The following is a 24476-nucleotide window of genomic DNA, read 5'->3' as shown; positions in this document are numbered from 1 at the left end:
GTTGCATAGTAATTGGCTCAAGGAGTTCACAAACCAGTGGAGGAGACAGATGGATACACATCATGAATCACTAGTAAAATTTGCCAAGTAGGTGAAATTTGCCTTCCTAATTTCCTGGCTCCCTTTCTTTGCGTTTACCCAGGCATTCTAACCCCTCTATCTCATAAAGAGACTCCTGCTCTTTACCCCTGCTTCCCAGAGGATCTGATAGTTCTCTGGTTTATTGATTTCTTGATTACACTTAATTGTGAATGAAGTTCACTCATGCATTACACTTAAGTGTGAATGAGTTTCACTCATGCATTTACATTTTAAGTCCTTTATTTCTTTAAAGTAAATGTTTTGTTTTCTGTAAAAAGAATTTAAAACATCTGGGAGCCTTTCCATCCTTACACCAAAGGGTGTAATTAAGCCTGATTCAATCCCCCAAGGTCTTCAGCCTTTCAGTTATCCCCACTCCTTGTGTGAGAACAGACGGATTCCCTCAAGGCCTGTTTCCAGAAATTTGAAGGACCATGTTAACTACTGGCTCGTTTTAGCTGAGCCTGATCAACTTGTTCTTCCACCTCCCCTCTTCCCTTTGCCCCAAGGGGCTTCCAGCATCCATCTTGTGTTAACATTCCTGTTCACTCTGCCTTGACCTCTGCTCTAGATCCCCTCAGCCCTTCATGACAGTGCTTCAGCTGTGGCCCCTGGACAGGTAGTGCCTCCATAACTTCTTAAGTTCTACAATTTTGAGCCCTTATGCCACCCCAAATATCCAGGTTTCATGGGAGGGAGCAGTGAGAATCCACATTCGTGGTCCAAGAATTCCTCAAAGTCGTGGAGATGAAAAAGGAACATGCATAGGAGAAGCAAAGGAATCAGTCATCATGTTGAAAATACGGGTCAAAGCCAACATCTTTTAAAAATATTTGCTCAGGTACCTAAGTACAGTAAAATTGTTTTCAGAGACATTTCAGCATTGATGCTGATCTTAGCTTATGGAAAACTACGAAAAAAAGAAAATAGTGAAAATCTGCTTTGGCTTTATAAAGGTGACATGAATCAGAGTCATTTGTTTAAATATCTTCTCATAAACATAACTTTATGTTTAATTAGCATACAGCATACTCATAGCCGTATTTTATTAAGTATTTCATTAATTCATGTAAGTTTTTTTTTTAATTATACCCCCATTAGATTATGCTACCATCGTTTGGTGCTGTTGTAAGATATTGTTCTGGTCTTACAACATAAGGATGTGCTTACAGCTTATTAAATTTCTAGGACTGATGACCCTGATTTACACAGGTGATTTCCTTCCCTGTCTTTCCAGCAGCCTAGAGGAGAGGGGTCATTAGCCTGCATTATTCACCTGGCTTGGAGATACAAATGCCTGACATCCTGTTGATAGAAAGTCAGGGGTGTCCTGACTTTCTATCCCAAGTGCCTGTATTTCAGATGCCTGAATACCTCCAAACCCAAGCCATTCCCCAGCTCTGTTTTTGTTTCCTTATGTCTTTTCTTACCCATCAATGTTGTTAAATTTATAAACTCTTTTAAGATGTAAATGATAATCACTACAGTATAAAATTAATCATGTAAATAAAATTAATTGTTAATTTCAGTACATCTCTAAATTTAAGGAAAGCAAGACTAGAGGTGAGAAACCCGTTTAGAGATCATTGAAACAGTGTAGGCATGATTGAATGAGGGTGCATTGACTGGATGTGGACGAGAAGTCTGAGATAGTGTGACAGTTTTAAGGATGGATGATTACATGAGGAGGGATGCAATTGACTAAGGTTAGGAATAGAGAAGAATAGAAGTTTCTGGGAGAAATGATTAGTCTAATTCAGGAAGAAGTGACAACAGGACAGCCAAAAACTCATAGGAGTTGAATGTACATTTCTTAAGTACAGGGGAGAAGTCATGGCAGAAATGGAGATTTGGAAGACTCTGACATTAAAATGGCAGTTGAAAATCATCTGGAAGAGAACAGGGGATTGATCATCCCAGGGATATACTAAGGGAGAAGCAGTTAATCAAGAGCTGAAACCCAGGGAAAAATTAGTAAGAATGAGTTTTGACATTATTTATGCATGAATTTAACTTTTTATTTTATTAACTATAAATGTCCCCTGAGTTGGATAACAGCAATGTTCATTAATCCTTATATCTCACAGTCCTAGTCAGTCCGCTGCATATAGAAGGTGCCAGACATGTTTGTTGAATTAAAGGAAATTAAAATGGTATTTCCGTGCCTTGATGCTCTAATGACAGATTTTCATAATGATAACCCTGGGTAAGACCCCAAAATGTCTAGATTACAGTTGTTCATTGCATTTTGTCCAATACCGAACTAACTTTAAATATATGTTGTTGCATTTTGTTGTTTAAAAATCAGTAATCAATGTGTGGTGTAGATGGTAATTCACCAGAGTACTTGATTAACCATAGCCCATGTTGTTTAGTTTACCATATAAATGAGTTTACCACAGAATGCAGACTAATTCAAGTCTATTTATAATTCTTTTTCTAGTTCCTTGATTCTGAAGACTTCTAAATCATAGGTCCAATTTGTAGTACATAATCCTGGATTTCTCTGGACTTCTTGACAACTTCCTTTTTTTTTTTTTTTTTTTCCCCCAAATTCTCCACCCTCCCCTTAATAGGAATGCTAGATAAAATACAAAAAATAATTCAATAATTGAATAACTTTAGTTTAAGTATGTCCCCAATATTTCACGGGACATACTTATACCAAAAAAATTCTGGTTTTTCTAAAGCTCAATTTTAACTGGATATTCTGTATTTTTTTTAACTAAACCTGGCAACCCTATCCCCTAACTGAAGTTACTATAACTAGAATATTACAAACAACAATTTTTTCATTAAATTTCTGAACACTCCTTCTACAGGTCAGTGAAAAAAGTTACAGATTTTATTTTACTAGTGAGATAGACATATTTAAAAGATCTAAATAAAATTGTTGAACTAAAATATATTAATCAAGATGCAAACTTACAGAGCATTTATAACTATGACATTATATACCCTATGTGCTAATAATTATCCTGAGAATGTCATCAATGTATATTCATGATCATGTTTTTTTATTCTAGCTAAAATATTTTAAAATAACGTACATATTAGAAAATTAAACTTTCTATATGCTCCATTTTCGAGGCAGCAATAACGATAAAACAAAATAATCATTTTTAAATTAAGGACCACACACTCAGAAAAATATATGTATAATGTACAACAGGTATAAATTCTAACTGCAGAATACTTGAAAGGATCTTGACCCTTGTTAATTACATGTTATGTTGTGGTTGTGCTGCCACCTTGTGACACTTTGAGGTATTACCCAATGTAAAAGTCCAGCTTGACCATTTGGCCAATGTTAACATGATTCCTCATCCTCACATGATTAATATTTTCACTTTATCCAAATTGCTGTATAATTTAATACACAGAAAATAATTTCAAGTATGTAATGCAAATATTTTCTGAGTGTCTCTGCAAATTAGTATATCATTCTTGAGTCAATCACTAAATTATAATTTATTCAGTACTGTCTGAATTTATGTTTTATGGATAAATTTAGTTGTGTCTGTATGTATGTTCAGTTTCCTTGACGTTTCAATCTGAATTTCCCATAGCCTCATGAACTTAACATTTCTAGAACTGAACTCATTATTTTCCTTTGACCAAGCCTAGTTCGTGTCATCTCTCTTTATATATAAAGAAAATAAAATGTATTAGTCAAACCAGAACACTTTCAAGAGTCAAAGGGGATGGCTTACTAATCATGATAACAAAAGGCATAAACAAAGACTGTTCCAAGCAAACCGGTCGCTTATGTATAATTTAAAAATATTTATAATAGCAATCACCCAAAGTAGAAGATTTGTTGTTCTCAACTACGGGTCCAGGGCAGTGAACTGGAATCTTTACCTCAGATTTTCTTCATTCCTCGTATCTATTCATTCCTTTTCATCTTCACGTCTTTTTTTGTTGTCCATCATACTTGCCAGCATTTTCCATGTCCTTGTTCTGTTGTTTGAAAAGGGATCCAACAAACAAAATCTTTTTTCATGATGAATCTAACTGCCCCCTTCCTCCACACTTGCTCCAATTTTCTGGGAACTGCTAAGAAAAGTAAATATCACCCTGCAGAATGGGACAACTTTAGAACTATATGGTATTTGATGTCAGCCGGATCTTTCATGCTATATGGCAGTTTTACCATATTTCTTAAATGTCCATTATTTCTTGAGCTCCCCATAGCAGATGTCCAAGCCTCTCTAATTCACAGTGAAAATAGAAGCCACCCTGTCATTGTCTTACCTAAAATTAGCTTCTGATCTGTACCCCCAAAATATTATCTCTTTTTTCCTTTCTGTTAGAATAATTTTATTTTAAATCTCCTTAACCTCAAAGATCCCAGTGTGGATGTTGCCCCCGAGCTCTGGATCTCATTTCCTCCGTTTTTCTTGGAGAAATCTCTATTTATTAGATCTATTCTCTCTTGGATTGTCAACCTCTCCCACTCTGGTAATTTTTCTTTTTTTCTTCTTTGAGATGGAATCTCACTCTGTCACCCAGACTGGAGTGCTCTGGTGTGATCTCGGCTCATTGAAACCTCTGCCTCCTGGGCTCAAGCAGTTTTCCTGTCTCCCCCTGCAGAGTAGCTGGGACTACAGGCGCCTGCCACCACACCCAGCTAATTTCTCTATTTTTAGTAGAGACGGGGTTTTGCCATGTTGGTCAGGCTGGTCTCGAAATCCTGACCTCAGGTCATCCACCCGCCTCTGCTTCCCAAAATGCTGGGATTACAGACGTGAGGCACCACGCTCAGCCTGTTTTTCTTAATTGGCATTTCATTATAGTCAAATCTTCTTTATCTTAAAAACATAAACCTTTTCTAATGTCACATACCTTCTATCAATCTTTCTCCTTTTCATGAGAGCCACTTGTTTTTCTGAACTACCTGTGTTCACTGTCTGTCTCCTCACCCCCATCCTCTCCTCAGCTTACTGTCACGTGCTTTCTCCCACAGCTACTCCATTGAAATGCTCCTCAGTGGGGTCAACAATGACTTTTTTTTCAGTGCTTTCTTAGTGGCATTTTAATACTGGTGACCATGTTCCCTTCACAACAATCTCTACCCTGGGCTTTGTGACGTCATTCTTTCCTAGATTTCAGGCTTCTTTGGTTACTCTATCTCAGTCTCCATTTCAAGCTTCTAAAGAGAAGTCTACCAGCCTCTTGGCTGATTGTATTCCAATGGCTTCTGCCCAAGATGCTTGTCCCCACCCCACATATTCTCCCTGTGCGCTTCCATCTATGCCGATGCATCACACTGCACTCAGCTATGTGCTGGCAACATCCACATCTTTTGATCTATCCAGACTTTTCTCCTGAGTGTCTAAACCACCTCCACTAGCACATCTCACAAACATGTCAAATTCCACAAGTCCATAAGGAACTCTTTTTCTTTCTCCTGAATTTGAACCACCCCAATTTTATCTAGTTTAGTAAATAGCACCATTTTCTCGGCACTCAGTTTTCAAAAACAGGGACATGGGAGTCATCCTACGGATTCTGTCTCATAAGTATCTCTCTCCATTAGCATAACTCTTGCCCTTCATTATTATCCTTTCTTACTGAATTGCTGCAAATCTCACCCATCAGTCTCTATGTCTCCCATCTTGTTACTTTCTAATTTATTCCCTCACACTTTAGCTAGAGTCACTGTTCTAAAATGTAAATACGAAAATATTTCCCCACTTAAAGTGCTTCAATGTCTTTTCATTGCTGTGGCAATTAGGTCCAAATTACTTTAAGTGATTTGCAAGGTTCTTAGTGACCCGGCTTGAGCTCTTAGCTGGAAAGCAGCCTCATCTAAAATTACCCAATACAGTATGTTCACTGTCTGGGCGATGGGATCAGTAGAAGCCCAAACCTCAGCATCATGCAGCATACCCTTGCAACAAACCGGCACATGCACTCCCTGAATCTAAAATAAAAATGGAAATTTTGTAAAATAATTAAATTAATTAAATAAAATTACCCAATATACTAGCTAACAGGATTCAATGACCAAAAAAAGCCAAGGATAGGAAGGACAGGAAGGATAGGAATAGACCAATAGGAGACTGTATAATTTTAGATATTTTATAGAAATAGTCTTTCATACTCCTTCTGCTGTTTCAAAGTATAAATATTTTTAATGTAACAGAGGGAAGAATATCTACTATGTAACTAGTAGATATGCTCAGTGTGGAAATACGTTATTCAATACATTTAAAATACTTTTACACTACTTAAACTTTTATTTTAGTTGAATTCCAGGGATACATGTAAAAGTTTGTGATATAGGTACTCGTGTCGTGGGGGTTAGTTATACAGATTATTTCATCATCCAGATATTAAGCCTAGTACCTAATTGTTACTTTTTTTGCTCTTTTCCCTCTTCCCAACCTCCACCCTGAACAACATGATGACCCCAGTCTGTGCTAATGTTCCCTAATCAAAATTATAGTTCATGAGTTGCTCATGCATTTAGCTCCTAGCTTACTAAGTGAGAACACAGGCAGTATTTGGTTTTCTTTTCCATGTGTTAATTTGCTAAGGATACAGTGAGCCTCGAGCTCCATGCCATATGTACTCCAGCATGAATGACATAGATCTGTGTTCTTTTTTATGGCTGCATAATATTCCATGGTGTATATGTATCCCATTTTCTTTATTTAATCTATCATTAATGGGCATTTAGGTTGATTTCATGTCTTTGCTATTGTCAATAGAGCTGCAGTGAACATACGTGTGCATGTATCTTTATGGTAGAATGATTTATATTCCTCTGAGTATATACCCAGTACTGGGATTGCTAGGTGGAATGATAGTTCTGGTTTAGCTCTCTGAGGAGTCATCATACTGCTTCCCACAATGTTTAAACTAACTTACACTCCCGCCAACAGTGTATAAGTGTTCCCTTTCCTCCACAACCACACCAGCATGTGTTACTTTCTGACTTCTTAATGATAGCCATTCTGACTGTGTGAGATGGTATCTCATTGTAGGTTTGATTTGCATTTCTGTAACGACCAGTGATATTGAGCTTTTTAACATATGTTTGTTGGCCCCATGTATGCCTTCTTTGGAAAAGTCTGTTCATGTCCTTTGCCCACTTTTAAATGGGATTGTTTGTTTTTCTCTTGTAAATTTGCTTAAGTTCTTACAGATGTACAGTTTGCAAACATTTCCTCCCATTCTGTAGGTTGTTTGCTCTGTTGACAGTTTATTTTTCTGTGCAGAGGCTCTGAAGTTTAAATGGATCCCATTTGTCAAATTTTGCTTTTGTTGTGATTGCTTTTGGTGTCTTTGTCATGATATCTTTGCCTGTTCCTGTTTCCAGGATGGTATTGCCTTGATTATCTTTCAGGGTTTTTACAGTTTTTAGTTTTACATTTAAGTCTTTAATTAATCTTGAGTTGATTTTTGTATATGGCTTAAGAAAGAGATCCAGCTTCAATCTTCTGCATATCGCTAGCCAGTTATCCCAGCACCACTTGTAGAGGGAGTCTTTTACCCATTGCTTGTTTTTGTCAGCTTCGTCAAAGATCAGATGGTCATAGGTGGGTAGTCTTGTTTGGGGACTTTCTATTCTGTTCCACTGGGCTATGTCCCTGTTTTTGTACCAATACTTTGCTGTTTTGGTTACTGTAGCCCTGTAGTGTAGTTTGAAGGTGGGTGATGTGATGCTTCCAGCTTTCTTGTTTTTCCTTAGGACTGCCTTGGCTATTTGGGCTCTTTTTTGGTTCCATACAAATTTTAAAATAGTTTTTTCTAGTTCTGTGAAGAATGTCACTGGTAGTTTGATAGGAATAGCATTGAATCTGTAAATTGCTTTAGGCCCTAGGTCATTTTGATGATATTGATTCTTCCTATCCATAAGCATGGGAGGGATATTTTTCTATTTGTTTGTGTATTCTCCGATTTCTTTGAGCAGTGTCTTGTAATCCTCACCGTAGAAATCTTTAACCTCCCTGGTTAGCCATAATCCTAGGTACTTTATTCTTTTTGTGGCAGTTTTGAATGGGATTGTGTTTCTGATTCGGGTCTTGGCTTGGCTCCTGGTGGTGTATAGGAATGCTAGTGATTTTTGTGTGTTTATTTTGTATCCTGAAACTTTGCTGAAGTTATCAGCTGAAGGAGTTTTTGAGCCAGGACTATAGGGTTTTCTAGATATAGAAAGTCATCTGTAAACATAAATAATTTGACTTCCTCTCTTCCGATATGAATTCCCTTTATTTCTTTTTCTTGCTTGATTGCTGTGGCTAGGACTTCCAACACTATGTTAAATAAAAGTGGTGAGAGAGGGCATCCTTGTTTTGTGCTGGTTTTCAAAGGGAATGCTTCCAGCTTTTGCCCATTCAGTATAATGTTGGCTGCAGGTTTGTCATAGATGGTTCTTACTATTTTGAGGTATGTTCCCTCAATACTTAGTTTATTGAGAGTTTTTAACATGAAGCAATGTGGAAATTTATTGAAAGGCTTTTCTCCATCTATTGAGATAATCATGTGGGTTTTGTCTTTAGTTCTGTTTATGTGATGAATCACATTTATTGATTTGTATATGTTGAACCAACCTTGAATTGTGGGGACAAAGCCTACTTGAACATGATGGATTAGCTTTTCATTTGCTGCTAGATGCCGTTTTCAAGTATTTTGTTAGAGATTTCTGCATCAATGTTCACTAAGGACATTGGCCTAAAGTTTTTTGACGTTGTTGTTGTGTCTGTCAGGTTTTGGTATCAGGATGATGCTGGCCTCATAGAATGAATTGGGGAGGAGTCCCTCCTTATCGATTTTTTGGAATGGTACAAGCTCTTTCTTGTACATCTGGTAGAATTTCGCTGTGAATTCATCTGGCTCTGGGCTTTTTTTTTTTTTGGTTGGTAGGCTGTTTATTACTGATTCAATTTCAGAGCCTGTTTTTGGTCTTTTCAGGAATCAGTTTCTTCCAGGTTTAGTCCTAGGAGGGTGCATGTTTCCAGAAATGTATCCATCTTTTCTAGGTTTTCTAGGTTGTGTGCATAGAGGTGTTCATAGTAGTTTCTGATGGTTGTTTTTATTAATATTTCTATGGAGTCAGTGGTAACATCCTCTTTGTCATTTCTAATTATGTTTATTTGGATATTCTCTCTTTTCTTCTTTATTAGCCTAGCTAGCAGTCTATCGTATTAATTTTTTCAAAAAATCAACTCCTAGATTTGTTGATCTTTTGAGTGTTTTTCTGTGTTTCAGTTTCCTTCAGTTTAGCTCTGATTTTGATTGTTTTTTTCTCTTCTGCTAGCTTTGGGGTTGATTTATTCTTGCTTCCCTAATTCTTTCAGTTGTGATGTTAGTCATTAATTTGAAATCTTTCTAACTTTTTGATGTGAGCAATTAGTACTATGACTTTCCCTCTTAACACTGCCTTAGCTGTGTCCCAGAAATTCTGGTATGTTATGTCTTTGTTCTCATTAGTTTCAAATAACTTCATGATTTTTGCCTTTTATGCATTATTTACCCAAAAGTCATTCAGAAGCATGTTGTTTAATTTCCATATAACTGCATGGTTTTGAGCAATTTGCTTTCTTTCTTTCTTTCTTTCTTTCTTTTTTTTTTTTTTTTTTTTTTTTTTGCGGAGTTTCACTCTTGTCACCCAGGCTGGAGTGTAATGGCGCAATCTCGGCTCACTGCAATCTCCGCCTCCCAGGTTCAAGTGATTCTCCTGCCTCAGCCTCCCGAGTAGCTGGATTACAGGTGCGTGCCACCATGCCCAGCTAATTTTTGTAATTTTAGTAGAGACAGAGTTTTGTCATGTTGGCCAGGCTGGTCTCGAACTCCTGACCTCATGTAATCCACCCGCCTCCGCCTCCCAAAGTGCCAGGATGACAGACGTGAGCCACTGCGTCTGGCCAAGCAATTTTCTTAGTTTTGATTTCTTTATTTATTGCAGTATGGTCTGAGAGTGTGTTTGGTATGATTTTGGTTCTTTTGCATTTGCTGAGCATTGTTTTATGTCTAATTATTGGCTGAGTTTTAGAATGTGCCATTCGTCGATGAGAAAAAAATGTATATTCTGTTGTTTCGGATGGACAGTTCTGTAGAGGTCTATCAGATCCATTTGGTCCAATGTTGAGTTCAGATCCTAAGTATCTTTGTTAATTTTCTGCCTTGACAATCTGTCTTAATACTGTCAGAGGAATGTTGAACTGTCCCATTTAATTACTGTGTTGGAGTCTTATGTCTCTCTGCAGGTCTCTAAGAATTTGCTTTATTAATCTGGGCGCTCCTATGTTGGGTGCATATATATTTAGGATAGTCAGCTCTTCTTGGTGAATTGAACACCTTATATTATGTAATGCCCTTCTTTGTTAGTTTCTGATCTTTGTTAGTTTAAAGTCTGTTTGTCTGAAATTAGGATTGCAACTCCTGCTTTTTTCTGTTTTCCATTTTCTTGGTAGATTTTCTTCCATCCCTTTATTTTGAGCCTATGAGTGTCCTTACATGTGAGATATCTCTCTTGAAGGCAGTATACTATTGGGTCTTGCTTTTTAATCTAGTTTGCCACTCTGTGCCTTTTAAGTGAAAAATTTATCCCATTTACGTTCAAGGTTTGTATTGATTTATGTGGATTTGATCCTGTCATGTTGTTAGCTGGTTGTTACCCTGACTTGTTTGTGTGGTTGCTTTATAGCGTCACTTGCCTATATATTTAAGTGTACTGTTGTATTAGCTAGTAGCAGTCTTCCCTTGCCATATTTAGTGCTCCTTTCAAGATCTCTTGTAAGACAGATCTGGTGGCAACGAACTCCCTAAACATTTGCATATCTGAAAAGGATCTTTTTTCTTCTTCACTTAGGAAGCTTAGTTCAGCTGGACATAAAATTCTTGCTTGAAGTGGGTGTGTGTGTGTGTGTTTTTTTTTTTTTTTTTTTTTTTTTTGAGACTGTTGAATATAGGCACCCCAATCTCTTCTGGCTTGTAAGGTTTCTGCTGAGAGGTCTGCTGTTAGTATGATGGGCTTCCCTTTTCTAGGTGACCTGCTGTTTCTTTCTAGTTGCCTTTAACACTCTTTTTTTTCATTTCCATCTTGGAAAATCTGATGATTATGTGTCTTTAGGATGTTCTTCTTGTGTAGAAACTTGCAGGGGTTCTCTGTATTTCCTGAAGTTAACTGTGGCCTCTCTGGGCCTTTCCCAAAACTTGCCAGAGAGGCCAACAGTCAACTTCAGGAAATACAGAGACCCCCCACCAGATTCTAGGATGATATCCTGAAATCTGCTTTCCAAATTGTTGGCTTTCTCCCCGTCCCTTTCGGGAATGCCAATGATTTGTAGATTTAGTTTTTTTACGTAATCTCGTACTTCTTGGAGGTTTTGTTCATTCTTCTTCACTCTTTTTTCTTTGTAAGTCCTCGTAAGTCTGACTGTCTTATTTCAGAGAGCCAGTGTTCAAGTTCTGAGAATCTTCCCTCAGCTTGGTCTATTATGCTGATAATACTTATGAAAAAATACAGGTCACTTTACTAATTTGTATGTCATCCTTGTGCAGGGGCCATGCTAATCATTCCAATTTTAGTGTGTGTGCTACTTAAGCAAGCACAGAAATTAGATATTAAAATAGAGAATTTTAAAAAAGAACTGGAAACTACAAAAAAATCATTCAAATGGGAAATTCTAGAATTAAAAACAATGTAATGACTAAAATTAAAAACTCAATACATGAGTTTAGGAAAGTTTAGAAACATTGAGGAGATGATTAGTAAACTGGAAAATAGGTCTGACAAAAATAACCAGGCTAAAATCGGAGAGAAAAATGAAACTTCCAGGAGCAGGGGCTAGTGGTAGTAACAGACATGTGAGATATAGAAACAGGCATCTCAGAAGGAGTAAACGCAAATGGGGCAGAAAAAATATTTTAGAAATAAGGTCTGTGGCTGTCCAACAAGTCACAGATTCAAGAAGCACTACAATGCCCCAATAGAATAAACACCAAAGCCCGGGCGCGGTGGCTCATGCCTGTAATCCCAGCACTTTGGGAGGCCGAGGCGGGTGGATCACAAGGTCAGGAGATCGAGACCATCCTGGCTAACAGGGTGAAACCCCGTCTCTACTAAAGATACAAAAAAGCCGGGCGTGGTGGCGGTGGCCTGTAGTCCCAGCTACTCGGGAGGCTGAGGCAGGAGAATGGCGTGAACCCGGGAGGTGGAGCTTGCAGTGAACCGAGATCCCGCCACTGCACTCCAGCCTGGGCGACAGAGCCAGACTCCGTCTCAAAAAAAAAAAAAAAAAAAAAGGAAAGAATAGAATAAACACCAAAAAGTAAAACACCCACACCCAGGCATGGCATAAGAAAATTGCTGGAGGCCAGGTATGATGGCTCACACCTGTAATCCCAGTACTTTGAAAGGCTGAAACAGGAGTATCACTTGAGGTCAAGAGTTCAAGACCAGACTAGCCAACATGGCAAAACCTCATCTCTACTAAAAATGCAAAAATTAGTCGAGTGTGTTGGCGCATGCCTGTAGTCCCAGCTATTTGGGAGGCTGAGGCGGAGGCTTCAGTGAGTTGAAATCACTCCACTGCACTCCAGCCTGGGCGACAGGTTGAGACTGTCTCAAAACAAAAGAAAAATGCTGGGGGGAAGAAAAGAGGGCATGTGAAAAGCTTCCAGAAACAAAAGACTAGATAAACGAGTAAGAAAATTAGCTAGTTGGAAAATTTCCTTTTCTTTCCACTTTAAGAAATGCCAAAAATCAGTGGGCTGGCTTCACTATGTTCTGGGTAACCCTTATCTTCACAGCCTGCTTTCTCTGAAAGACCAAACTCTTCAAGCCTAGAGGGATTATCGGTGTGCCTCGCTCCCTGAAGATGCTGCGCTGAGATAAATTTTAGTGGGGACTCAGTTCCTGCAATCTTTTGCAGATGCTGTACAGTCTTATTGTTAACAAGACAAAATTCTGGAAGCAGTTTGAGATGTTCATATCCATCTTTATCACTATCTAGTGTTATTTTAAATTATAAAATGAAAAATGATGACTGAAAAGTTTATAATTTATGTAGGATATTTGAAAATGTTGTATCTATTTTTTAAGCCGTGAAAGGCAGACTTTGGCAACCAAAGTAAATGCCAAACTTATCACAAATATTCAAATCATTAAAATCTCTCAGGATATCTAACTTCTCTTCCCAAACATTTATGCAGTTATACTGCTCTAATTCTGAGCCCATACACTTCTCTCAAGCAAGAATCCCTTATCATTTCATCCCTCCCACCTGAAACATGGCTCATGCTCTCATGATTAATGTAACACTTCCTTCAGGAAACCTTGTATTGTACCACTAGCTGCAATTAATCACCTCTTTCTCAGTTCTCTCTTAATATTTTATGTGTACCTCCCTTACTTCATATAGTTGTTTTTTGTTTGTTTTTGTTTGTTTATTTGTTTTCAGTTGAAGTCTCTCTCTGTCGCCCATGGTGGAGTGCAATGGAGCGATCTTGGCTTACCGTAACCTCCGTCTTCTGGGTTCAAGCAATTCTCCTGCCTCAGCCTCCCAAGTATCTGGGACCACAACGTCTGGCTAATTTTTGTATTTTTAGTAGAGACAGGGTTTCACCATGTTCGCCAGGCTAGTCTTGATCTCCTGACCTCAAGTGATCCTCCCGCCTCGGCCTCCCAAATTCCTGGGATTACAGACTTGAGCCACTGTGCCCAGCCTCATACAGTTTTTTGTGTGTTGAATATAATCAATTGTTGAAATGTCTTTTAGTTATTAGTTTTCTTTTAGTTATTAGTTTATAGTGTCTTTGTTAATGGTTTGTTTTATCCATCTTTACATCCTTCAAAATTCTGAGCTGAAAGGTCAGATTTTAAATTATAGAGATCAAAGGACCAAATGTGTTCCAAACCACCTACTCTCAAATCCCTTGTGTAATACGATAGACAGATGTTTGTTGATCTGCCTAAACACCTGCGGTGGCAGAAAGCACTGTGTATTTCACAGGGCAATTCATTTCACTTTTAGATGACTTATTAGGAAATTCTTCCTGACGTTGTGCAAAATTTGATTTTTTAACTTCCACCCACTTGGTCTAATTTTGCCTTGTGAAGCTACACGAAATAAGTTTAATAGCTTTTCCATATTTGGGCCATTTATTTCTAAATCCAAAGGATTATGATTTTCCTGTAAAATTTTGTTATTTTGGTCACATCATTCCAAATTTTGCAGATGGTTCTATTCTAGCTCTCAAGTCACATTGCAATTTGTCTAGTATTAGCTTTACTACCCATATATAGGCTTTGAGCCTTGAAACTATAAGACTAAAAGGAAAACTTTTGCTTATATTAATATCTCTTGAAAGTAAACCTCTTGACTGATAGTGTAACAGAATTAGAGAAATTAATAAGATAATATCCTTGTCACTGGAAAGGTCTCCTTTTATTAAACTAATAGCTAGTGCACGAGAGAAATGCAAAATAAATGTTAATGCAGAGTTCAAAAACTTTATTTTGAAAATAGAAGGCATTAATCACCTGCACTATTTTACTGTGTCCTAATTTCATTTCATATGGTTACTATTTCAAATTAATTTTCAGAGAGCAGAATGAGAGGAGCTTTGTGCCATCATTCACTATCTGCATCCTTAAACTGATATATCACAGCAAAAATTGAAACCTAGCTTAGTCTAATAGTCATTATGAATGGTAGTACATTAGTCGCCCAAAAGTAAAACAAAATAGTTTGAAGGGAGAGTTTGAGACATAAACATTTAAAGGAAAATACCAATTTACTGTAATTGGTATAAAGCAAAATGTGACCTTAATTTATATTACTATATATTCTTGGCAAATTTTTCTCCTCCTTTGCAAAATTTTCTCCTTTCTCTATTCCTCCTTGCCTACACCAGGATGACAGTGTCCATGGTGAGGATGAGAGGTGAACAGTATGTGACTCCTGCATAATAATATTCTAAATTTTGAATGGTGATGGATATTGCTATAAACCAGTAATTGTCACCTCAAACTGATGCATGGGAAAAGGGTCCTTCAAGCATGACACATTGGCAATAATTGGAATTCCATGCTTTTCTCTTAAAAAAAAAAATCTTTATTTGTATGCAGTATCAGAGTAGATACGTGTAAATTTTGTTGTGGTGGAGGTGGTGTTTTTTTTGTTTGTTTGTTTTTTGTTTTTCTTTTTTCTGAGATGGAGTCTCACCCTGTCACCCAGGCTGGAGTGCAGTGGCACAGTCATGACTCACTACAACTTCCACCTTGCCTCAGCCTCCCGAGTAGCTGGGACTACAGGCATGAGCCACCATACCTAGTTAATTTTTGTATTTTTAATAGAGACGGGTTTTCACCATGTTGGCCAGGATGGTGTTGATCTCTTGACCTCATGATCTGCCCACCTCGGCCTCCCACAGTGCTGGGCTTACAGGTGTGAAGGCGTAGTTTTTAAATAAAACAATTGTTTCAGTTTGCCAGCAGGAAGTATTTCCGTACTCTGCTCTCAATGTTAAAGTAGAAGTGTAGCTTGCTTCATGCTCCTATTATTATCAATAGTGTAATTGGTTGTTCTTATTTTCAGAAACTATGGAGCAGGATTGATTTAATATTCAATATATCAGAAATCAGGTATTTCTTTGTGTACACATTTCATTTATGTAGCAGAATGTTCCCATGAATCACAAATCTGAATTTTTGGCATATTGGTGAAGAGGACAGAAAAGTTAGATTTGAATGAGTGGTAAAACATTTTTTATCATCTGGGCTCTGATACACAATTGGAAAAACATGTAAGCATACATAAAATGCCTCAGTATATTGACTGTGGAGTTTAGATCTTAACATAATTATATTCATGCTCTGGGGAACATTTACACCTTTTGATTAAAGATCTCTCAGTAGCAGAGCAGTTTTCTAACTAGCCCGCAGGATTTCTGCTAGAAGTAAAACAGTGGCATCCTGGGCCTTGGTGATTTACAATCTAAACTGTACACTTCTTTCTTAAGGACATCTTTGCTGGAAGGCATCATTCAGAGCAAGCAGCCACTATGTACATTGCCCTAATAAAGTAGAGTCACTGTATAGTTTTAACAAACATTTTGGACACATTTGAGAAAAATAGTCTCCTTCAATAGTTGTTTGATGGTAAAGTATACTGCATTTATTTATATACATATTTTATGTTTGACTCTTTACATTCTCAAAGCCTCTTCATTTAATGTACTCTTTGTATGACAAAGTTCATTTTTTACTGCCTTAGCACTTTTTTTCATCAATGGTTAATAATTTATACACAACAGTGAATTTGATGTTTCATATCTTATATACTAAATGGGAATTAAAAACACATTTAATAAGTTTTTTTAAAATTTAAAATAGTATATTCTCTGCTAAAAATATTATATTTCTACTTAATAGAAAAATGCTGCTCTTTAAATAGAATTGAGTATCATGTATAAGATATTGTATTAGAAGAATTTTGAAGAAACCTTTTATATCCATGCTGATGAAGTTCAAATTCATTTCACTTATTTTAGAGATTGTACTGCGGAGTCAAGTAGACCTGAATTTAAATTCTAATTAAGATTTTTACTGTGTATCAGTTCTGCAAATTACTTAAGCCCTGAGTTTTATTATCCATTATAAAATAGAATTTTTGATAATATTTGCATCATAGTGTTTGTAGTCAAGATACTATATATGTAAAACCAAGATGATAGATGTAAAGCACGATAGAAAGTAATGAACAATTGGTAGCTATTTATATTATTTTCATAAACTACTACTAGGGGAACTATAGGTGGATTTCTTATAATAGTAATGGCAGAAGAATTCATTAAAGAAAACACTGATAGATTTAGTTCCATAAATGTTCATTAATTCTAGACATAAAAACTATAAATCAAAATAAAGGGAAATTTTTTAAACATATGCCACAGAAAAAGAAGCAGTATCTTTAATATGCAAAGAGTTTTTAAAAATCAATAGCAGATTTTTGACAGGAGTACCAAGAAAATTCAACGAGGAAAGTATACTGCTTACAAAGCAGAAAAAGAAAAGAAACAAATAACATACAATGGAGTTCCAGTATGTCTGGCAGCAGACTTCTCAGTGGAAACCTGAGATGCTGGGATAAGTAGATAGCCACAGACATAGAATGAAGTTGGACCCTACCTCACATTATAAACAAAAATTCGGCCGCTTTGCAGACGCTGCCGCCCAGGAAAGTCCCCTAATACTAGCCATGGTCAACCCTACCATGTTCTTTAACATTGCCGTCGATGGTGAGCCCTTGGGCCACGTCCCCTTCGAGCTGTTTGCAGACAAGGTTCCAAAGACAGCAGAAAATTTTCGTGCTCTGAGCACTGGAGAGAAAGGATTTGGTTATAAGGGTTCCTGCTTTCACAGAATTATTCCAGGGTTTATGTGTCAGGGTGGTGACTTCACACGCCATAATGGCACTGGTGGCAAGTCCATCTATGGGGAGAAATTTGAAGATGAGAACTTCATCCTAAAGCATACAGGTCCTGGCATCTTGTCCATGGCAAATGCTGGACCCAACACAAATGGTTCCCAGTTTTTCATCTGCACTGCCAAGACTGAGTGGTTGGATGGCAAGCATGTGGTCTTTGGCAAAGTGAAAGAAGGCATGAATATTGTGGAGGCCACGGAGCGCTTTGGGTCCAGGAATGGCAAGACCAGCAAGAAGATCACCATTGCTGACTGTGGACAACTCGAATAAGTTTGACTTGTATTTTATCTTAACCACTAGACCATTCCTTCTGTAGCTCAGGAGAGCACCCCTCCAACCCATTTGCTCGCAGTATCCTACAATCTTTGTGCTCTTGCTGCAGTTCCCTTTGGGTTCCATGTTTTCCTTGTTCTCTCCCATGCCTAGCTGGATTGCAGAGTTAAGTTTATGACTATGAAATAAAAACTAAACAACAATTAAAAAAATAAATAAACAAAAATTCATTCAAAATAGATTGAAGACTAAATATAAAAACTAAAACAATAAAACTTTTGAAGACAACATAAGTGTAAATATTAATGACCTTTGATTAAGCAGTGGTTTCCTAGATATGACGCCAAAAGCCAAGCAACCAAAGTTATATTAATAAATGAGGCCTCATTAGTACTTCAAAGGACAATATCAAGAAAATAAAAAGACATCCCAAAAGATTGGGAGAAAAATGTTTGCAAATCACATGCTAATATGTACCCAGAATATATAAAAAAATTCTAATTCAACAATTAAAAATAAACAGCCCAATTGAAAAATGGACAAAAGATCAGAATAGATATTTCTTCCAAATAGATGTACAAATGGCCAATTATCACATCAAAAAACAGTCAACATCATTAGTCATTAGGGAAATACTAATCATACCTCAAATGAGCTATCACTTCATACCCACTGGGATGGCTATAATGAAAAAGGCAGACAATAATAAGTGTCAGTGAGGATGTGGAGAGTGGAGAAGTTGGAACCCTCACGCATGGTTGCAGGAACATAAAATAGTGCAGTGCTTTGGAAAACAGTTTGGCAGTTTCTCAAAGAGTTCAACATATAGTTACCGTATTCCATTGCTAGGTAGATAATGCCCAGAATTTAAAAGTATGTTCATACAAAAACTTGTGCATGGATATTAATAGCAGCATTATTCATTAAAGCCCAAAAGTGGATATAACCCAATTGTCCATCAACTGATGAATGGATAAATAAAATGTGGTACCTATATAGATGGAATGGAAGAGTATTCACTCATAAAAAGAATGAAGTACTGATACTTGCTACAGAATGAACATTGAAAACATTATGCTAAGTGAAAGAAGCCAGGCATAAAAGAACCACAAATTATATGATTCAATTTACATCAATCAATACATCTGTCTCTATGAATTTGCCTATTCTAGATGATTTGTTGGATCATCTAGAATAGATTCATTAAATCATCTAGAATATTCATTGAATCATTAAATTTGTTTAAATCATTAAATTCATTGAATCATCTAGAATAGGCATCCATAGAGACAGAAAGTAGATTATTGGTTGCCAGGAGTCCTGCTGGGGGAGGGAATAGGCAATAACAGCTCATGGGTACACAGTTTATTTTAGGGGTGATGGAAATGTTCTGGAAACAGGTAGTGGTAATGGTTGCGCAACTTGAGGAATGTACTAAAAACCACTGCATTGTATGCCTAAAGAGTGCATTTCATGGCATACAAATTACATTAGTTTTTTAATGTTTCAAAACTCAATAGCAATTAATAGGCAACAGTTAAAATATGGCAATTCACAAAAGGAGAAATGTAAGTGACTGATGACCATGGACAAAATTTTTTTATGTCATTTGTAATTAGAGCGAAGCAAATTAATACAAACATAAGCCTAGCAAATTTTTGTCTATCAAATTTATATATTTAAATAAAATTATACATAGGCAAGAGTATTTTCTTTATTCAATCTATTGGTAGGAATGAAACTTGAGAACCTTTCTGAAGAGCAGTTTGGCCATATGAATGAAATTCTTTTTAAAATTTTGTATCTGGTCTTTTTGTATACCACATTGCAAATACCATACTCTCTTAATTACTGTAACTTTATTATAAGTCTTAAAGTCAAGTAGCACAACTCTTTGTGCTTTCAACTTTGTTCTTTCTTTTGTAAATTCCTTTTCTAAAACGTTTTGGCTATTCCAGGGAATTTACATTTATATATGAATGTTAAAATTACCTTGTACCTTTCTACCAAATGTGGGCTAAAATTTTGATTTGAATGCATTGAATTTATGGGTCAACTTGGGAAGACCGAATCTCTTAACGATATTGAGCCTGTTTCATGAAAATACCATATCTTGCCATTTATTTATGTCTCATTTAATTTATCTGAACATGCTTTGTAACTTTCAGAGTACAATTTGCATATTTGTTGGCTGCTTTTCCCTAAATATTTTTATGCTTTGGTAAATGGTATTCTTTAAATTTCAATTTTTGATTATTCATTACCAGTGTATAAAAATATAATTGATGTTTGCACATGGATCATATATTCAGCAACTTTCAAAATTAGTTTATAGGTTACAGTAACTTTTTTGTAGATTTTATATGATTTTTCTGTGTAGTCATGTCATCTGTAAATAAAAAGTTTTAGTTCTTCCTTTCCAATCTGTTTGATTTCTATTTCTTTTTCTTGCCTTAATTCAACTCTCTGGGAACCTCCAGTAGGATGTTTAAAGTAAATGGTAAAAACATAAATGCTTGCCTTTTTTCTGGTTTTAGGAATAAATAATTTAGTCTTTCACCGTTAAATATGATGTTAGCTGTGGGTTGAACGTAGATGCCCTTTATCAGATTGAGGAAGTTCCTTTTTATTGCTTCTTTTTTAAGAGTTTTACTTGGAATGGATGTTGGATTATGTCAAATACTTTTCCTGTATCTATTGAGATGTTTATATAAATATAAATATATAGAGATATATTTATAGAGATATAGAGATATATATTTACATAAACATCTCAATAGATACAGGAAAATAGATACACTAAATAGATGTATATATAAAAATATATTATAAATAAATAAATTATATACACATCTATTTAGTGATCTGTTTTATCTGTCGAGCAATTGTTTGATTGATGTGTCTTATCTTTCTATTTCTTAATGTAATGAATTACGGCTGGGTGTGGTGGCTCACACCTGTAATCCCAGCATTTTGGGAGGCTGAGGCAGGAAGACGTCCTGAGGTCAGGAGTTCGAGACTAGCCTGGCCAACATAGCGAAACCCTATCTCTACTAAAAATACAAAAATTAGCCGGGTATGGTGGTGGGCACCTGTAATCCCAGCTGCTCGGGAGGCTGAGGCAGGAGAATCGCTTGAACCTGGGAGGCGGAGGTTGCAGTGAGCCGAGATCACGCCATTGCACTCCAGCCTGGGTGACAAGAGCGAGACTCCATCTCAAAAATATATATATAATGAATTACATTGATTTTCTAATGTAAAGAAAACCTTAAATTTCTGGGATAAATTCTATTTTGTATTAATCCATTTTATATCTTTTTGGATTAGATTTGCTAAACTTTGTTAAAATTCTTTACCTTTATGTTTGTGAGGGTAATTGATCCATAATTTACTTTTCTTGAAATGTTTTTGTCTGATTTTGGTATTGAAATAATGCTAACCTCATAGAATAAATTGGGAAATATTCCCTCCTCTTCAATTTAATCTAAGAGTTTGTGTAAAGTTGATATTATTTCTTCTTTAAATGTTTGGCGAAATTCCCTGGTGAAGTCACTCAGGCCTGAAACTGGTTTTGGTTATTTGTTTGTTCATTTTTGTTGTTATTCATGGGAATTTTTAAACTAAAAATTTGATTTTTAAAAAATAGATATAGGGCATTTGGGCTATTTTTTTTCTTGTGTGAGTGTTGGCAATTTTTATCTTTCAAAGAATTTCACTATTTCATTTAATTCACTGAATTTATTAAAATTAAGTTTCATAACATTTTCTTATTGTTTATTTCTATAGAATTGATAGAGATATTACCTCATTCATTATATTGATAATTCATGTCTTTTATATTTTATCAGATTAGCTTGTATAGAGGTTTATTAATTATATTGATCTTTTCAAAGAACCATCTTTTGTTTTCACTTATTTTACACTGATATTATTATTATTTTCTTCTGTTTACATTGGGTTTCATATCCTCTTCTTTTTCTAGTTTCTTAATGTGGAATCTGAAGTCATTGATTTGAAACTTTTCTTCTCTAATATGTGTTTAGGGGATACTTTTTAAATGAAGTACTACTTCACTGCATCCCAGAGATTTTGGTATGCTATGTTTTAATTTTTATTCAGTTTAAAATAATTTTAATAGCCCTTTTGATTTTTTCATTGACCCTTGAGTTACTTAAAATTTTGTGCTTTAGTTTCCCAACAGATAGAAGTATTCCACATATCTTTTTGTTATTGATTTCCACCTCAATTCTATACTTAGAGAATATATTTTGCCTCATGTAAATACTTCTGCATTTATTGAAAATCATCTTATGACCCAGAATATAGTTTATCTTGGTAAGTGGTTGGTATACATTTGAAAACAATGTGTATTTGCTCTTGTTGAGTAGAATGCTCTATAAATATCAATTAGGTGAGGTTGGTTTACAGTATTCAAGTCTTCTGTACGTTTTCTGATTTTTCTGTCTACTTATTTCATCAATTGTTGATAAAGGGAAGTTCTAATCTTTCATAATTCTATCTCATTTTGCTTCAGGTATTTTGAACCTCTGTTATTAGAAGCATGCATTTTTCATGTTGTAATATTCTCCTGATGATTGGACACTTTATCATTAAGAAATTGCTCTCTTTTCCCCTGCTGATATTTCTTATTCTGAAATCTATTTTGTCTGATTTTAATATAGTGTCTCTGTCTCCCTTTTGGTTAGTGTTAGCATATTATGTATTTTCCCATCCTTTTACTTGTCATATATTCTTGTCTTTTTTATTTAGATTGAGTATCTTAAAAATATGTATAGTGGTTCTTTTAAATCCAATCTGACAATCTCTGCCTTTCAATGGAGGTTTTTGGATGATTTACACTTAATTGAAATACTGATATGCTTGGCTCTGAATCCACTATCTTGCTAATTTTTCTATTTGCCTCTTCTGTTCTTCATTATCTTTCCTCATTTTTTTCTATCTTCTTTTGAAATAATTTGAATATTTTCCAAAAATTCCATTCTGTCTCCTTTGTTGGCTTATTAGCTATGAGTCATTGTTTAAATTGTTACTGGCTGCTTTAGGTTTTATAGTATATACCTTAACTTTTCACAGTCTACTTTCAGGTGATATTTTACTACAGTAGTCCTGCTCACATATCTGCAATTTTACTTTCTTTGGCTTCAGTTACCAGCAGTCAATGACAGTCAGAAAAGAGGTGAGTATAGTATAACAAAATATTTTGAGAGAGAGAGGCCATACTCATATAACTTTTATTACAGTATATTGTTATAATTGCTCTATTTTATTATTGTTAATTTCTTACTGTGCCTAATTTATAAATTAAATTTTATCATATGTATGTATGTAGAGGAAAAAACATACTATATGTAAGATTTGGTACTATCCACAGTTTCAAACATCCACAGGGTGTCTTAGAATGTATCCCTTGAAGATAAGGGAGACAACTATACTTCACATAAAGTATCATTATAAGAATCTTACAATGATATATTTCTATATCCCCTAGACATGGTCTTTGTACAAGTATTGTCATGCATTTTGCTTCTAAATATAAAACCCCACCATACATTCATACCATTTTTACCTTAACGTGTCAATTATCTTTGAAAAACATTTACATAATGAGAAAAATATGCTTACTTATAGTTAGTGTAGTCAGTGCTCTTCATTCTTTGCATAAATCCAGATTACCAACTGTTATCATTTTTCTTCTGCATGAAGAAGTTTCTTAAATATTTATTGCTATGTAGGCTACTGATGAATTATTTTAGATTTGTATGTCTAACAAAGTCTTTATTTGCCTTTGTTTGCGAGCGATATTTCTGCAGGATAAAGAATTCTAGGTGGACAATTTTCTTTCAGTGCTTTAAAGATCTTATTCCACAGTCTTCTTGCTTGCTTTGTCTCAGGTAAGAAACCAGCCTTCATCTTTACCTTTATTCTTCTGTGAGTAATGGGTCTTTTTCTTCCTTTCTTTCAGATTTTCTCTTTACCACTGGCTTTAAGCAATTTCATTATTGAGGGTTTTGGTTTAATTTTCTTCATGTTTCTTGTGCTAGAATATTTGCTGAGCTTCTTGGGTCTGTAAGTTTATAGTTTTTGTCAAATTTAAAATGTTTCAGTCATTACTTCTTCAAATTTTTTTCTGCCCCTTCTCTCTTTTGGAGACTCCAATTACATATTATTTTGGCCACTTAAGCTGTCCCACAGTTTAGAGATGCTCTTTTCCTTTTTACTTTTCAGCCATTTTTCCTCTCTCTGCTTCATTTTGGACAGTTTTGAGTATTACAACATCTTCAACTTCACTCTTTTATTCTGAATTGTTTAACCTGCTATTAATCCCATTCAATTTTTTTTTTATCTTAGACAATGTCATTTTTATCTCTAAATGTTTTATATAGACCAGTTGTAAATGTCTTTTACGTGCCTCTATGTAACATATTCAATAATTCTTCTAGCTTATTGAACATTTGAAGTATGAATATAATAGCATTTTAATGTTCTTATCTATTTCTATTGTGTGTATCTACTATCATTTTTATAATTTCTGGGTCTGTCCATTGACTAAGTTTTCTTCTTCTTCTTCATATTATTATTATTATTATTATTATTGGTATGCCCTGCTTCTTTGCAAGCCCAGTAGCTTTCTGTTGGATTCCGTATGTTTTAAAT

At 35.6% G+C, this 24476-nt stretch overlaps 1 protein-coding gene, 1 long non-coding RNA gene and 2 pseudogenes across 4 annotated transcripts in view; 2 read left to right on the top strand and 2 right to left on the bottom strand.

The window, feature by feature from the left end:
- Nucleotides 1-24476, top strand: part of HAPLN1 (hyaluronan and proteoglycan link protein 1) — an 83583-nt gene that overhangs the window by 6059 nt on the left and 53048 nt on the right. The window lies entirely within an intron of this gene.
- LOC103885219 lies at nt 3853-5169 on the bottom strand. Its single transcript, XR_648165.4, has 2 exons — nt 4930-5169; nt 3853-4044 (listed from the first exon to the last, which is right to left on the bottom strand). It is a non-coding gene; the product is annotated as an uncharacterized LOC103885219 (long non-coding RNA).
- On the bottom strand, nt 11554-11649 carry LOC116275088 (annotated as a pseudogene).
- On the top strand, nt 17199-17982 carry LOC101010590 (annotated as a pseudogene).

Source organism: Papio anubis, chromosome 5 (genome assembly GCF_008728515.1).
Source record: "Papio anubis isolate 15944 chromosome 5, Panubis1.0, whole genome shotgun sequence".
Classification (NCBI taxonomy): Eukaryota; Metazoa; Chordata; class Mammalia; order Primates; family Cercopithecidae; genus Papio; species Papio anubis.
The sequence above is the reverse complement of the archived record's forward strand: the minus strand, read 5'-3'. Positions and strand labels throughout refer to the sequence as shown.